We start from the raw sequence: 17,376 nt of genomic DNA, 5'->3' as shown, positions 1-17,376 counted from the left end.
TCAGCTCATAACTCCTCCAGCTGACTTGGTCTGTGATGCTACTTCTCTACTCCCTCTCCAGTGCCACAACACACCACCCATGCTCACAAGCACTCCTTCAGAAAATGTCTGAAAAAACAGTGGTCCATTTCTTTCTACTCTTTCTTTAAATATCCACCATGATCTCTAGGCTTTAAGCAGCTAGTGCCCTAAAAACATATGTGTTCATCTGTGTGCTCTATTAATGACAATAAGCAAGACATAGGGAAGTTTTGAACTTGAAATAAATGTGTAGTTATAATTGCCTTAGTTCTTTTCTGGATCTCTTGGTGCTTCAGAATGAATCTGAGCATCCTGTATCCACAAGGATAACAAAGGCAATCCACATGCACCTTAATTGTTGTCAAAAGTAATATGATTTGACTGTCATGGAATCAAGACTCAAATAAAAATCCTAATGTCAGGAAGCCAGTTCTGTTGTTTATAATACCTTCTGTTAGAGCTATAATGAGGCAGAGAGGTGAGGAGGAGGTCTGAAGCCATAGGTATTTCATAGACATTCAAATCGCAAGACGAAGCCAGATCCGTCCACATAAATATTTATATTAGAGACACAAAGCTGCAGCAAATTCTTGGCTGATGTGAAGAGCCTTCAGCTGATGTGAATTTTTATGTCTTGTGCTTTCCAGCAGGGCTGTGACAATTCACATCAGCAGAGGAGCTGCTACTCTATAATTAGCCAAATCCTTGCAACAGGGACTGCTGTCACCTTCCCATCAACCCCGCTCTCCACACACAGTTGCTATTTAACCAGTCACAGAAACGCCGCTTATCAGAGCATCTCGACAGCACACCGAACAAAAGAATATCTGGAACTCGGGCTTGCTGTCAGACAGGCAGACCCACAGACGACAACAGCATTGATTCAGGATCTTTAGTTATATTAGAAGATCAAAGATCAGCAGATCAAAGGAGACAGTTTCTTTCGCAAAATGCTGGATGCAGGAGTTGGACTGAAGTTGCTCCTGAGCCATCGCCTCTGGGTTACAGCAAGGGAGGCGGTGCGGGAGGGAGGCAGCCGAGCTCGCCCGTGGGGAAGAGGGAAGAGCATGGCCGTCTGCTTCTGCTGGCAGCCCGGGTTGCTCCCACACACACCAGGGTCTGTGACATCGGCTTGTGCCCTAGGCATTACAGCTAGCAAAGCCGCCTGTTAATACAGACAAAATAACAGAAGGCTTACTGGGGTGATGAGGTCTTGGCCAAATACCTTTCATCACGTTTTTCCCAGGGCAGCGAGGGGAAAGGACAAGCTTTCCCAGCCTCGCTGCAATGCGGGAGAGCTTGGGTTGATCTACACGGCTCTGAGCGGTGCAGCAGTTGCAGGTTCCCTGCTGGGCTGGCAGCCCTGTCCTGTCAGCTGCAACCTGGTGGAAAAATAGGCCAGAAGTGGCTTTCCTGGGGGTTGCACAGCCCTGTCAAATGCCCAGGCCATGCCAGAGCTTAGCTGGAGGAAGGTGCCTACAGTATTAGAAACATACAACACAAGTAATTAGAAACTGGAAACCAAAAAGATCACGACATTTCATTGCATAAAGTGAACGTAAAGCCCATTCCCAATGCATGCGCAACCCTCATTATTCAAGCAAAACCAGGGACTCACCATAGGCCAAGGAGTGGCCTTCACTGGGGATGACCCTCCAGCCCACCTCCCAAATCACAAACCCACATCTGGGCTCGCAGCAGCGCCTGTGGCTGCTCCATGAGGGTTTCTCTGCTCCGGGGACCTCCATGCCAAGAGTGTGGCTGGGCACGGCGGGCAGGAGCTGGGCTCTGATGACATCCTTGAGCTCGACTTCTGGCGTGGGCTTGCTGAGGCTGCGGTCTGCCATCGCCAGCGCCCTGACCAGGCTGTTCAGGCAAGGACGGCGGCGCCCTGCCCCAGCGTTTCTGCGCCGATCTGTGTCGTGTGGACTCGGTGCGGCCCCGCGCCGGCCTCACGCAGACCAGGGGTTTAGCTGGTCATCTCATCCTCCTTGCCAGCCCCCAGGGAAGGCTATTTCTTCAGGAGATGAGTGCTATTTCAAAGAGATGTCGCCCTTCAGGAAAATCACGAGTGGGTGTTTTGTTTCCAGCAGTGACTTTTCCCAAGGCTTTCGCAGCAGCGCTGCCTGTGTGGGCTGCCACGCCAGCCTGCTCTCTGGAACAACCTGGCTGATCCTTTTTTTGGCAGCTTATACAGAATTTGATTGCTTTTTGCTCTGGTCTGTGACTGTATATTTCTCCTCCTGTCCCGGAGAATTTGCAGAGTCAGGGCAACCCCTGGGATGCTCTGTCCTGGTCGATGTCTGCATAAAGCATTCACCCCTTCTACTTGGAAGCTGCCCTGGCCACCTCTCCAGTTAAATGCATGAACCCTCCAAAGAAGACAACCTCACAGTGCTTTCACGCCCTAGTACAGATCACAGAAGTATTATCTGACCACCAGCAACTTAAAAACAGAGTAAAGGCAATGGGGTAGGAAGCATTCCCCTTGGCATCACAGCAAGATGAAGAGGGGCATCTCCCATTACTCTCCTCTCTGACTCCACCTTCTCACAACACTTTTGCAACTGGTTCTTTGGCAAATAGGTATTAACTTACCCTTAAGCGAACACCACTCCGTTTATCAAAGAGTAGTTGAAAGGGAAATTGCTTTCTGACTGCAGCTTTACACTACCCCCTTCCTGTGTGATTTGATTGTGGAAGCTTCAGAAAACTGAACAGAATTTCCGGACTATTCTTAACAAGGATATATATGTGTGTGTGCGTGTGTGAAGCATGTGGGTGTGGTTTTTTTATATATATGAATATATATATATATGTTTTGCTTATTGTCTTTTGTGTATGTATGTCTACAGAGACAAAGACAGCAAAACGGGTGGGGATTGACTTTCATCAGCCCCTTTCATGCAGTGAGCTGTGTCCTTGCTCCCCTCCAGCTGCCTCCACGCCTGTGTACAGTGCTGCCGCAGGATGCTGCCACACACGTGATGCTCGCACTTGCTGGTGGGATGCAGATGTTGCAGCAGCCTTGGCTCATGCCACCATTCCTCCACGTGCCCTCGGACGTGCTATGCAGCTCAGTGCAGCCTGGGCAGCAGACGGAGCCTGCCGAGGGATCTCCTGCTCCTCCAGGGAGATGCGCAGACCCAGAGCAGTGCAGACGTGGGGCTTTACCCTGCCCCTGTGCTCTCTGCTGTGGGGACGGGAGGGAGCATTAGCCCACAGGCTGTGCCTCTCGTGGGACCACTCGTCTCGCACACAAGGCATCAACACCTTCCTGCCATTGCTACTATATTTCCACACCCATTCTGAGTATGAACAAGCAACTACTAGGTAAATGTAGGATCTCAGTTGCTCTGGGGCTATCAACACCTGACCGCAGTCATTGACATTGCCAAAGCATCAATGCCCACACTGAGGACATACCACAATCCACACCTGCAGCCCAGTCTGGTCAGCCCTCTGCCAAGCAACAGCTCTGAACATGCGAGACCAGTGCCAGGCCCTGCCTGGCTCTGGAAGACACCAGTGCACTGCCAGGGTGTCCAGTCCCAGCCTTCGGTACCCCTCTGGGCTTGCTCCTGTGTGTGGTGGTGACTGGTTGGGGCAGCTCCTGTCTGGGTGACAGGAAGAAAGACCCCCCCATGGGTCACAGCCACCATGGCTGTGCATCTGGTCCATACCATTCCTCTTCCCTGCAAGGTCCACCAGGCTGGGATGGGTATATGGGGATCATCACAGGCTGCCCACAATGACGGGGAACTGCCAGGAGTTCCTCGCACTTCAAAAGCTCCATCACGTCCATCCCGAGTGGTCTTCTGTTGGACATCATGAAGGACCCTGCCCTGCTGGGCACCCTTCTGCGACCCTGCCCAGACCCCGTTGTGAGAGCAGGGTGCTCACAAGCTGGGGAGGCCACCAGGACATGGCTGGAGTGTGGGTGCCTGTTTGCTGGGGTAACACGGAAGGCTAGGAGCCCGTTTTGTGCCTACAGCTTTCCTGGAGGCTGCTGTGCGGAGGGATGTGGGAGGAAACAGGGAATGGCTGTGGTGGCTGTGGCCGGCCACACCACCAGGCTGACCAGCAGGCTGGCCGGAACGGCTGCCAGTGAGAAAACCCTAGGACCACTGGAGGTAACCAGGGATTTTGGCAGCCCCAGGCCATGGGATCCTTGGTTTGGGGGTCTGCAGGGCAGGGCCAAGCTGCATTTCATGGTGGTGGCGGCTGGAATAGGGTCCTGGGCTGTGGGCAGCGCAGTGGGCAGAGGCATTTGTGGTTCTGCCCCTGCATCAGACAAGGTATGTCAGGCCTTAAAAAGTTCACACTTTTTTCTTGATTGGATTACTTTAGGCTTGCCATGTATGATGTGGGTTGTGTTGCTCCTCAAGCCTCAGCAGTGCCTTGTCTGATCTTTGGATGGGAGCTCAGTTCATCAGGTGCTTGGTGCTTCAGGTCTCCTTAATTATCGACCTGTCAGTCTCCAATAATACTGGGAGAACTGGTACAGTGATCCACTAATAAATAACTAAAGGGAGGTAATAGGATTAGTGTTGCATAACCTAGATTTATAAAAGATATTACATTCACATTTTAAAAGTAATGTTAAATTAGTTTGAGAAGTTTGGTTGATAAACATGTCATTATAGCAATATGCTTAAATTTGTGTAAGGAAGCTTGCTTAATCTTAACTTGTATTCTGACTGAGATAAAAGATAAGACAAAATTGACACTGGGTCTTTGTCTTTTTCAGGAGAGATCCAGAAGAAAACAATCATTATTGATAATGCTGGGGGAATTGGTAAAAATACTGGCACAAACAAATAATGTGTATTTCAGTTTGGTAAAATACAATGTAATATATCAAGGAACAGAAAAATGCAGGTCATGTTTGCCTAATAAGGTGTTCTGTCTTGCAGAGCAGTAATTCTGGAGGAGATTAGGGTTCACTGATAGATAATCAGTTGTAATGAAATTGCGATATGATGTTGGGACCTTCAGAGTCAATGCTATTCTTGAATGCAGTCCCCAGCTTGTCAATGAGCAGGAGCTCAGTAAGGTTTGTTGCTTCCGCATTTGGCACAGGTGCAGCTGGAATAGGGTGTCCAGTCCTGGACTTCACACTCCAAGAAGGATATAAAAAAAATCCGAGAAGGTTCAGCACAGACCAGTACTGTCTGAAGGCCTGAAGAACCTCTTACAGGAGACACAAAGTCTACTTATCTTCTCTAAACGATCTGTAAGAACCTGCCAAAGGGTTTTGATGTTACAGATAAAGATGCAACAGCCTTCTGCATTTAGAGTTGATAGGTAAGTTTAAGTGAGAAATACGATATAATTATTTTCACTAATGAGGATGATGATTGTCATAGATTTGCCATCCCTGGAGAAGACTTCAGTCAATGTTTCTCTGAAGGATATCCTCAAATACAACTGTAGTTACTGGAACTGAATCAAGGACTAATTGGAGGGGAATTAAGTAGGGACTCAGACAAACGATCTCAGTTGTTCTTCCTGGGCTGATGGTTACAGGTAATCACACAGCTCAGCCCTATGCAAATCTGAAAATCTGGAAAGTTTGAGTTTAATGTCTTTTCATGCCCTGCTGTACAATGTTCAACATCTTGGCAAATGCCAGGGAGGAACAAAATTTGTGCTAGTGACTGCAGGGGCAGCCAATACACTCCTCCTTCCCTTTGGGGAGATCCAGTGCTTATGGTACCTGCTGTGTCCCAGCAGCTGGCTCTGCGGCTCTCAGCATGTACCTGAGCAGCAGAACAGACTTTTATGGCATATTTAAGACCTACCAGTTGCAAACTATAGAACCCCATTCCTTTTTTACCTTTGTGAACCCTATTCTAATCTCCAAGGCTACGCAGTGGAATTGCATAGTGAATCATGGTAAGTTTGCATGAAGCCACCTGCGCGAATACCTGTCTCGCTGTGCTGTGAAGCCGTGATGAAGGGATGACTGGAACCTGCAATCCTGATCCTCCTCCTCCAGGGCCTTAAGTTGACATGAGGGGCATCTCCACTCATTCGGGGGGAACTCTGCCAACTGCAATTCTCTGATGGAAAGCTGGACAGGAGACCAGATCTAGCAGCCAGTGACAACACCTAGGGCTAGCTGACAAATCTGGCTATGTGAGCTAAGCTCGTTGCTCCAGCACATCGCGCCAGCTATGGGTGCAGTCCCCATTGCCAGTAGCCAACGAACACCCAGAATTTTACTTCATCCCTTGTCAATGTGGGTTGTATCATGCTCCCATCTGATTGCGTTAGGAGCGAATGGATGTGAAGCTCTAATCTTCAGAGCTTCTCATAAGTTCAGAGTGGCTTTAAGGCAAAGGTTTGTGATCGTCACCTGCTTCAGCCTTGGGTTGCCAAATCACTGGCAGTGTCTGTTGGTACTTGCAGCCTTGTATGTAACAGTTTATCTGTTAGACTGTAAACAAACATTTCTCAAGAAAATGGTGTGTGGCTCTGCACAGCACACACAGACAGTCTGGCTGCCTTACTGTGTCCTTCTCATGAGTCCCTGGAAACTCCAGTACCACTGAAATTTGAAATAATGCTGTGATTGTGTGTGTGTATACATAAAAAGATACCCATATAAGGAGAGCTGTAGATATAAAATATATATACTACAAACTACATATATATAATATAAATAATGTAATTATGAAGCAATACAGTGTATTTATATATACACACATATATATATGTATGCATGTCTGTATGAAGAGAGTGAGAGTCTGTAAGTATGAGAGTACAACCACTGCACGTGTACCTATCACTTTTTCTTAGCACCTTCAGCCTGGTGTGAATCCGGAGCTGATAAAGGGCACTCAGCCGATAGCTCAGGCATGGAAGTTTCTGATTCTGCCCAGTTCAATGCTGTCAGCAGCCCTGTGAGCTGCTTAATCCTGTCCTTTCGATGCATAGCAATTTAGCATGGATGGACCCATCTCTGGTGTGATAAGATACTGGGGCTGGCTGAGACTAAAAACTAAGCTTGGGGCTAGATTTGCACAAGCAGTCTAATCATAGGAGATTTCTCCTCTGCAAGGACTGTCTCTGCAAGCACTTCAAACCCATTTTTTCCTTTTAATTATTCTTTTGAGAAGACTAAGGCTTTGAAGAATTTTTAGAATGAGGAGCAAAAACTAAAAATCTGCCAGTCTGTGTGACTGTGTTTAACAAAATTCTCTATTTTGACTTGGAATGCTAATTTAAAAGCAAGCAGCCAAGAGTGCAAGGCATTTCTGATTATTCTGTGCTGTTACAGGCAAGAAGGTTCAGGAATGAGAACAACTAACCAGATGTCATCACTATTACTTGAAACTCTTCTTTCAAAGGTTATAGATATTAGGAGTCTTGATCAGTGAGAAATGCTAGTTGCTTCTACAGGTTTCTTGCTTCTTTATTCTTTCATTAGGACTGTATGTTCAAATACAGCAGTATCTCCTTTCGCAGCTCAGACCATTAAAGCTTTGTAAATATATATGTTCATCCCATTTCTTCTTTTGGATTTCATGACCACTTTTAGCAAGGTGCAAAAGTTATTTGTGCAGTGCAGTTCTATGAAATCCAAGAGTTATTCTTCCAAGGCCTTTTATCTTGTGTTTGAAAAAAATAAAGCCGCTATTAGATGTGAACTGCTTCAGTAACATGGCTTGGTTTTTTGACTGTATGATAGCAGTAAAGTTGGCAATGCTTTACCTGACAAACTAAAAAATCTCTGCTGTCTCATTCTCCACATTGCAGTAAAGATCAGATCCCACCTTAGCAGCAGAGTTAAAAATCAGGTCTTTGGGGGATATCTGATGCTTTATTTTGTATCTTACACCACACTGCAAATGTCTTCAAATCACTTCTTGACTCGTATAAGCAAGGAAAAACAAGGCATGCACAGCTGCATGTGTAAAAAGGCACCTGAGATGGTTTTGCAAGTCCTCCTTGACTTGTCTTAAGAGACTTGTGTAGTACAAGCTATTTTTAACTGTCTCTTGCTGTGTAAGGATGAACACTGCAAGCACAGAGAAGTTGTGTCTTTTCTGCAAGACCTGTGCCTGCTGCGTAGGTGCACCTGCTGGAGCTGTCCTTTTGTCAGGCAGGCACAGGGGATGCAGGGATATTTTTAGTCTTTATACATATATATTTTTCTCTTCTAATCCATGAAGGACAGCATTTTGGGACGAGGACTATGTCATACAGTGAGTCACAAGAATTACTTGTGGACAGTTTATTGTTTCCAGCCAGCACGCAGCTTGCCAGAAGCGCAGACCTGTTTTGCTTCCTGTTAGTTCTCAGCAGGTCAGCCCTCGGCTCACAGTGAACACTCTCCCCCGGTATTTCATCAGAAATAGTCCTCAGACACGCTTTCTCTCACTGTCGTTTCACAAGACTCTCTTCAGTTCTTGATATTCTGCTTCCCCCACGTCTCCCCCAGCTCGGGGCAGGAGTCACCCCACAGTTACAGCAGGTGTTCAGCATGACCCTCTCTGCTTAGCATTGCCCAGGATGCAGCCCAGGTTTGCTTGTTTGTACATTGGTGCTGTCCTCAAGGCTTTCTCCCCAGGCCAGCTCAGGCTCTGGAGAAGGAGCACGTCGCACACAAAGCTGTCCCTGGTAGCTATGCCATCATCCTTCCCTCGGCAGCCAGGTTGGTGCTGGACTCCCAGTGCACACAAGGGCCAGAGGAGGGTTTCACGCAGTGTCCCAATGCCCAATAACTGGCTTAAGCAGGGCAGTTATCCCTCCACCCACGGTACTCCTACAACCGTTGTCCTCATTCCCTCCAGTCCCTGTCTCCTCCAGCCAACAGACATTCTCACTCAGCCCATCAATTCTCTCCAGGGGATGCTAAATCTCCTTTTTTTTTGTTTCTCTACTTCTCAGACTATGTTATTGTGGGAGGAAAGTGATCTTTTACCTGCCCTTCTGCCCTCCCTGGTTGGATTTCTTTCCATTTTCTCCTTTTCGTGGCCAAGTTGCAATCCAGGGCTTATTAGCTCCCTCCCCTCTCCTCTTCTTGCACCTGTCTGCAAAAGTACTTCATCTGATTTAAACCATCCTTGAAGGTACTGATTTTGCCTGCAAGGAAGATGCCAAGTGAGACTTCTGCACAGCTTATGTCAGAATGTGATTTAAATAATGACTGCCTTTCCTTGGCACCAGGTGATGCTTCATGGGACTGAGCTTTCGAATGTGGAGCTTGGAAGGATGAAATATAGCACTAACCTTTAAGGCTTCTCCAGAAATTCAAAATGTGGCACTGATCAAATGTCAAAAGCAGTGCTCTTAGATATTTTATCTGGGCTATATGAATTGAAAACCCAAGCACTTCGCTACATGTGTTAATCGACAATGTATCACTGAATCAAATCATTATGTAATGATTATTACTTATGCATCATTCTCCCGATTCTCCATATGCATAGTTTTAGGTGTTATCATTTTAAAATTAATGACATTTCTTTGAAAATATGATGAGGGATATGTGCATGCCTGTAGTATATGGCTTTGGACTCAGCCATTTCAGTGTGCATAAACAGAGAAATGGCAAAGCTTATTTAAAAGTACTTTGAAATGTTTCTCTTCTGAGAAACCCTGAATCACTCAAAGCAATCAAAGGGATCAGGAGCCACGTTCAGGACCTGCTTCAAGAACTCCTCAAGACCAGGGTCGAAAGACAGAACTCCTCTGCCACCAAGCTATATTGAGCTTGGTAAGGTCAGGGAAGAGATCGTATGGCATGCTGCTACTCCAGCAAAAATGAATTTGATGATCAGAAGGTGTCTGTGTTCCTGAATGTTTGTATCAAGTATGAGCGCATAGTCAGATTATCAGCCCTTGTATGGTCCTAACTAGCAGATCACGTGTGTATATTCTGATCTGAAGCCTGGGTGATTCTTTTGGCTTTCAGGGGCTACTTAGTTGCATGATGTTAAGCAAACGTATGATTGTAGTCTTCACAGGAGTTTTGCAAGGCCTTCATTCTAAAATAGGGTTAATGCAAGCGGGTTCTTGAGCCCCCATTGCAATTGGACCTTCAACTGCTTCTGCATGTTCACACTTCTGTTATATGACTTCTGCTACTGCAGTAGATAAGAGCACTGTTCACATGAGCAAAGTTAGGGACAGATTTCACCTGGGAGAGTGGCAGGAATTGAAAAAATGTGTTTACCTTGATAATACCATCTTCAAATCAACAGCAGTTAAGAATGAAACATTTTCTGAAAGGGTTCACTGTTGAATTTCTAGGATATTTGCCAAACCGTGTTTTGATCAACTACTGGATCCAATGGTCAACCCAGACTGCTGTGTAGCAGGCTGCTGTAATTTCTAGCCTCCTTTTTCAGTTTCATTCTTGGACTTCGTAGGTTCATTACATCCAACAGCTCAAACTACAATAAGCACTGACTGTACCCTTTCTGGGGGTAGCACTGAGGCTTTTGGTGATCTCCTCAGGACCAAAAGGATGGCAAGGCTTTATCAGAAGTGAGCTGGGTTTATACTAATCATAAAAGATTTCCTAAGAGAGCTTACAAAATATCTGAATTTCAGTGCATGTGCTTTATAGACATCCTGATAGTCCTTTAAAGCTCATCAGTTCAATACCAATAATGGGGCAGTAAACAACTTGTATCAAGGAACTGATAGTAAAACTGCTACAGCACAGCTTTGAAGGAAGGCATCCAGCTGACAGGTCAACAGAAGAAAGGTAAGTTGAAAAAAGTTCACTGCTGCCTTGTCATCAACAGAAATTCATGTATTCAATCTGTAACAACACCAACTCCTTTCAGATTGGCTGCTTTTCCCAAGAGTGCAGAGACAGCAAAAATAAATAGCCATATTGCATAGAAGAAACACAACAGGCAACAGTATATTTATATGTGTGTGTGTGTGTGAATGCATTGCATATATAAAAAATGTATATAATGCATATGTAAACATAACAGATTTGGAAACACTGGAAATGCAGCAAGCATTCTATTAGAGCTTTACCACGTGTCATTCATGCATGTGCTAAGCTTTATGTACACACCCAGGTTGTTTACCAAATCGATGCTAGAATAAGTTGCCCAGCCTGTTTGCTCAGCTTGTCAGACTAGGACTGAAATCCTGTTCTACTCCTTTAGAGTAAGGGATGCCTATGACTCTGCAGTTCTTGAAGCAGAATTGGAATTGACAGTAGTAAAAAGCGGTTGTCCTAAAATATTCATGTAAACATTTTACTTAAAACATTTGGAGGTCGGTCAGGCTTCTAAAAATAAAAGCAGAACAAAACCCCAAAAGAAACTAGTGTGGTTTTCTGTTGTCCTTTATGGCTGTGTTTTTTCCCCTTTCTCACTACAGGGAAGAAAATATCAGCAAATGATTCTAAACCCCAAGTTTAAACCTCTCCTGTAGTCCCCAAGATTCTGCTTCCATGTGGATGAATCAACCTGATCACAGCATGCTGTTTGAAAAGCCATTCTTGAGACTCCTCTTGAACAGTTATGGCTGCTTCTGTGTTTTACATTCATCAAATTCCTCTCTGAATGCAATGTAAATACCCTTTTCAAATGGATTTTACAATAGGTTTGGGGAAAGTTTTCCTAAGATGATCTTCTCCCTCACCTTTCTCTTCACCATGTGAGCAGGGCACATTTTTTTGTGGTAGTTAAACTAATTTGCAGAGATGAGCCTGTAACATGTAAGCTGTGATAGCCAACATTTATTTTCTTGGTGGAAACATTTCTCATGAAAAACTGGCAATGCTTTGGCAGATTTTTGGGAAGAGGCTGGAGGGGGGATGGAAGTGAACAGAAGGCAAAAAAGGAGGGATTTGTATTTTTTTTTTAATAGTGCCACCAGTAAATATGTGCATCCAGTTTCACTTAATCATGTTCTTTTTTATTGTCTTCCACTGGACTTTCTCTCTGCTAGATTATGGAGATCCAAAATGTACCTGGTGGTCTTCAGTGACTGTACAAGATACCCACTACCCCAGCAGTCTCAGACCAGATGTTAATGAAACATTCTGCTCTACAGAACACATACCAACTTGTATTTGCTCACTTTGTCTTTCCCTCTCTTACATGTAGAAGTTGAATGAGGGCCCTTGATTACCAAACGCTGGTGGCTGTATTCTGGCTGCTGCAAAAGCAGCTTCGTGTCCTTTCACAGCAGAAGTGCTGATAACATGCAGCAAGCACAGCCAGCATCATTGAGATGATGGACAGGAGAAGCTTTAAAAGCTTTGTTGAGGGACAGAAACCATATGAAGTAAAGGTGATTTTCCACATATACCCAGCACAATAACTCAGAAGAGGTCAGGAATGAACCTCACTGGCTATATTTACCTCCCAGGACTAGTGCTGACTGCCACAATACCTTAGTGCTTCACCTTCCCAAGGACACCAAGCCTGAAGGTTCCCCAGATTTACTGTGGAGTATGGACATAAGCAGTAACGCAAAAGCAGCTGACACACTACAAAGTCACACTCTGTTTATGTGGCAATAATGTATCCTGCACCCATATCCAAGATATTCCCATGAAACACTGGTTTTGTAGCATACGGTGCCATTCATGAGATCTCCATCAGAAAATCCCTGGAAGTGACCCACTGACTTGGGAAGCCACAGGAGAAGAAATTGACCAGAAATGTCACTTTTCCTGTAGATGGAAATCAGGAGAAAACCATTAAGGAAGCAGCAGTGTGTGGAGCCCACCGTTGTGCTCCTATGTGTCTGTTCATTTCCCTTGTCTGCAATGAGCTCTGGAGCCCTCAAAGTGGCCCATGGGAAAACAAACCCAAGAAAACCCAACCCCCCTTATGCAAAACCAGCTTTTTCCAGAAAATTCTGTGAGTTACATTTTATCCTGTCTTCTCTGAAACTTTTACAAGTTCTCCTGAAGGAAGAGTTATCCCCTTATGCCAACTCTCAAATTTCTGCTCCCGGTCTTATCAGCTGTAAAGCTATTCTAAAACACATTCCAACAATTATTTTATAATGGAAACAATACAGCTTTTTTAATCCTTCTTCACATCTTCCTAGGAAACACCTCTTTTTTTTTCTGACTCAAGCTGATTTCTAGGCAGTTTCAGTATTGCTGTTGAAACTTATCCCTCCTCAGCTGCCTGAGGTTTTATTTGCTGTACCCTAACAACTGTAACAGGTTCTTTTCATCTCAGACTCTCATCCCACAGTGCTTCTCATTATTGTTTCAAGAAATACTTTTTCACAACAGTTGTAGAGGGCCAGGAAGTTATTACTATCTTTTACTGATCTTGCAAAAGGGATTTATCTGTTATGACCAGGAAGCCAATGGCAGAAGCAATGAAACAATCCAGGTCCTCCATGTCCTATCTACAAAGCCATGGGAGCAGTCTTGGTTTCCAGCAGACCCATCCCTCATTCTGTACATGTCACAAAACTTCAGTACTGACAGCTTCAGGTACCCAGCCCCCCTCTACCAGTTTGCCAAATCCTTCTTCCAAGTGATGCATGGTATGAGGTAGGCAACCCAATAGTAATCAGATACAATGACATTACAGAAGTTTATCACAGTGAATCCACACATTGTCTGAAATAACTCTGGACTTTTGCAGACATGGTCTGCAAGGAGAGCAGTCCACAGCAGGAGATGATACTGGGATGAGATCTGTGGGTTATGCCACAGCCTCCTTCCACACGAGTCTTTGTGACTATGGGGCTAGGGAATTTGTAATTTAATCTCTACCCTCGGGAAATTTGGTTTGTCCTTAAAGAGGCTTAGACTCCAACTCGCAGCCTGCAGCACGTAACCTGCAGTGAATATAGTGTAATACAAGTGCATGCAGAGAAATAAGGAAGCACAGAGAGGACAGCATTATGGGGGAAGCTCTCGTACCTTTTCTGGGAAACCAGCAGGACTGAGTGCCTCTCTGAGGTGCCTGTCCACTGACACATGCAGCATGGGGAACACACAAAAGGAATTATGAGGTCTGTGATCTGACTGGGATCATGGAGACATGATGTGACAGCTCACCAACCGAAGTGCTGCCATGGACGGATACTGGCTCTCTGGGAAGGACAGGCTGGGAAAGCGAGGATGGGGTTTGCCCTTTATGTGCAAGAGCAAGAGCAATGCATAGAGCTCTGCCTGGGGTAGATGATAAGTCAGTTTATGAGTTAGGATTAGAGGGCCGACCACTGTAGGCAATGTTGTGGTGGGTGTCTGCTAGAGACCACCTGATCAGGAAGAGCATTTCCCACCGGTCTCAGGGGCCTATGATTCTTGAAGGCAAATCTCACCAGTAGAGACCAAGGCAAAGTCGACATTGTTTATCTTGATATTATCAAGGCTTTAGACAGTGTCTCCCAAAACATTCTTATAGACAAACCAATGAAGTACAGACTAGATAAATGCACAGTGAGGTGTGGATCAATGGCATAAAGAGGCCATTCACTAGTGGAGTATCCCAGGGGTTGATACTGGGGCTAATACTGTTTAACAGCTTCATTAATGACCTGCACAAAGGGAGAGAGTGCCCTCTCAGCAATCTGGCAGACAATATAAAACTGGGAGAAGTGGTTGATGCCCCAGCACATTTTGCTGCCTTCCAAAGAGACCTGCACAGGCTGGAGAAACAGGTGGACAGGAACCTCATGAAGCTCAACACAGGGAAACACCAAGTCCATCACCTGGGCAGGAATAACTTCAGACACCACAGCAGGCTGGAGGTCAACCAGCTGGAAAGCAGCTTTGCAGAAAGGGACCTGGGGGTCCCAGTGGACAAGCTGGCCATGAGCCAGCAATGTCCTCTTGCAGCAGAGGCCACCAGCCTCCCAGCTGCATTAGGCAGAGCATCAGCAGCAGGTCAAGGGAGATGATCCTTCCCTTTTGCTCAGCACTGATGTCTTGTGTCTCATTCAGGGCTCCCCAGTACAAGACAGGCATGCACATACTGGAATGAGTCCAGCAAAGGGCCACAAAAATGATTAAGGGACTGGAGGATCTGACACATGAGGAGAGGCTGAGAGAGCTGGGACTGTTCAGTCAGGAAGAGAAGGCTCAGAGAGATCTTATCAGTGTGTATAAATAAATACCTGATGGGGGAGTAAAGAACAAAGAGACAGACTCTTCTCTGTAGTGCCCAGTGACAGGAGAAGAGGAAATGGGCACAAAATGAAACACAGAAAATTACCCTTGAACATAAAAAAACCTAACACTCTTTCACTGTGAAGGTGCTCAGACAAGAGTCAGGTTGCCCAGACAGTACATGGGGTTTCCATTGTTGGAGATTTTCAAAAATGCACTGGACACAGCCCTGAGCAGCCCGCTGTAGCTGGCCCTGCTCTGAGCAGGGGGGCAGGATGATCTCCAGAGGTCCCTTCGAATCTCATCCATGCCATGACTCTGCGTTCCTATGGGATCTCTTGTAGGTGCCTGCTCTGATCCTTGGCTTTTGGCCCATGGCACAGGCAGTCGAAGAGTAGCCTGTCCTCTCTTCAATTAACCTGAGCTGTCGTCAGTGCCAGTGGCACCACTCACACTAATACACAGATAGGATGGTGCGGAGCTCAGTGCACAACTTCTGCTGCCCCTGCTCAGGGACAGGAGTCTCCACAGTGCCACAGCAGTAACCCTCTGAATCACGCCAGTCCAAATGCTCAAGAGCATGTCAGAGCATTTGTCGGTTTTGGACTGATGCAAGGAGAATGGCTTAATACACTGATAGAAAGAAAAAAGAAGTTCTTTATCCTCTTAGCCAAGCTCTCTTTCAGTGGTTGAGATAAGATGGACTAAACCCAGAGGAACTGTGAGTTTTCTTTTATTAGTGATAAAATCTAACCTGTTGTTAGAAACATCAGGGGGATTTAATAGGCTTAACACAGACTCCTAAATTCCTCAGGAGGCCTGTGAATTTGGAGTCCGGATCTGTGAAAGCTAGGAAGTGCTTGGTACCTTATCAGCAGTCAGCTTGGCAGCCTTCAGAGAATGAAAATCACCTTTTTGTTCAACTTCCCTTGGTAGCTTGCCAACCTTCTTGTTACTCACTAAGTCAAGTGTCTCTAGAAAATATGCTCTCTGGTCTAAGCCACAGGATTCAAAACACAGCTTAATAAGTAAGCAGCAAGTAGATAGGAATTATACCATAACATCTCCTCAACAGGCAGAGACAGTTCAGCTCCTTAAGTCCTAACTAGTCAACGGGTTTTGCTCGGTGGTGCCATTACCTTGTAGGCACAAAGTCCTCCCCATGAAGCTGTCTGGCCTCTTTCCTTCTGGAAAACAGTGGGCAGACAGGGACACAGAGAGGTAGTACGGAGGAAAGGACCGAGAAGAGAAAAGCCAAATAACCAGAGTAGGTGGATGAGCAGCTAGCAAACAACCTCAGAGCCATGAAATGTCCTTACCAGTCTTCTCAGAGTGGTTGAATCATCCCCCCCAAATTAGCCTCATTGTGACTCTGGGTGTTTCTGTTCACATGGCTGAAGTTTGCTAAAGTTGCTTGTCATGATTTAACCCCAGCCAGCAACTAAGCACCACCCAGCTGCTCCCTCCCTCCCTCCACAGTAGGATAGGGGAGAGAATCAGAAGAGTAAAAGTGAGAAAACTCATTGGTTGAGATAAAGACAGTTTAATAGATAAAGCAAAAGCCGCTTATGCAAGCAAAGCGAAACAAGGAATTCATTCCCCACTTCCCCTTGGCAGGCAGGTGTTCAGCCATCTCCAGGACAGCAGGGCTCCATCACGTGTAACCATTACTTGGGAAGACAAACAACATCACTCTGAACGTCCCCCCCTTCCTTCTCCTTCCCCCCGCTTTATATACTGAGCACGATGTCCTGTGGTCTGGAATACCCCTCTGGTCAGCTGGGATCAGCTGTCCCGGCTGTGTCCCCTCCCAACTCCTTGTGCCCCCCCAGCCTCCTCGCTGGTGGGGTGGGGTGAGGAGCAGAAAAGCCCTTGGCTCTGGGTAAGCAGGGCTCAGCAGTAACCAAAACATCCCTGTGTTATCAACACTGTTCCCAGCACAAATCCAAAACATAGCCCCATACTAGCTACTATGAAGAAAATTAACTATCTCAGACAAACCAGCACATTGCTCTTCTGATAAGGTAATTTTAATGAACACAAATAGTCTCTGTGTACAGCTACAATTTGGACCGTCTAAAGAGACATAGGATAAAATGTTCTTGCATCAGTAACTAGGAATACTGAATTATAATCACAACTATCACTAGTCTGTCTCCTTTCCCTTCAAAAATCCCAATTTTACATTTATTCTACTGGCATCCTTGCCCATCACTGGAGAAGTTGTACCATAATCAGAGCTGCCAAAGCCATGCCCAAGGCCCAGCCAGAGACTCCCATGGCAC

The sequence above is a fragment of the Buteo buteo genome, chromosome 4 (assembly GCF_964188355.1).
Source record: "Buteo buteo chromosome 4, bButBut1.hap1.1, whole genome shotgun sequence".
NCBI classification, from domain to species: Eukaryota; Metazoa; Chordata; class Aves; order Accipitriformes; family Accipitridae; genus Buteo; species Buteo buteo.
This window is presented reverse-complemented; position numbering follows the sequence as displayed.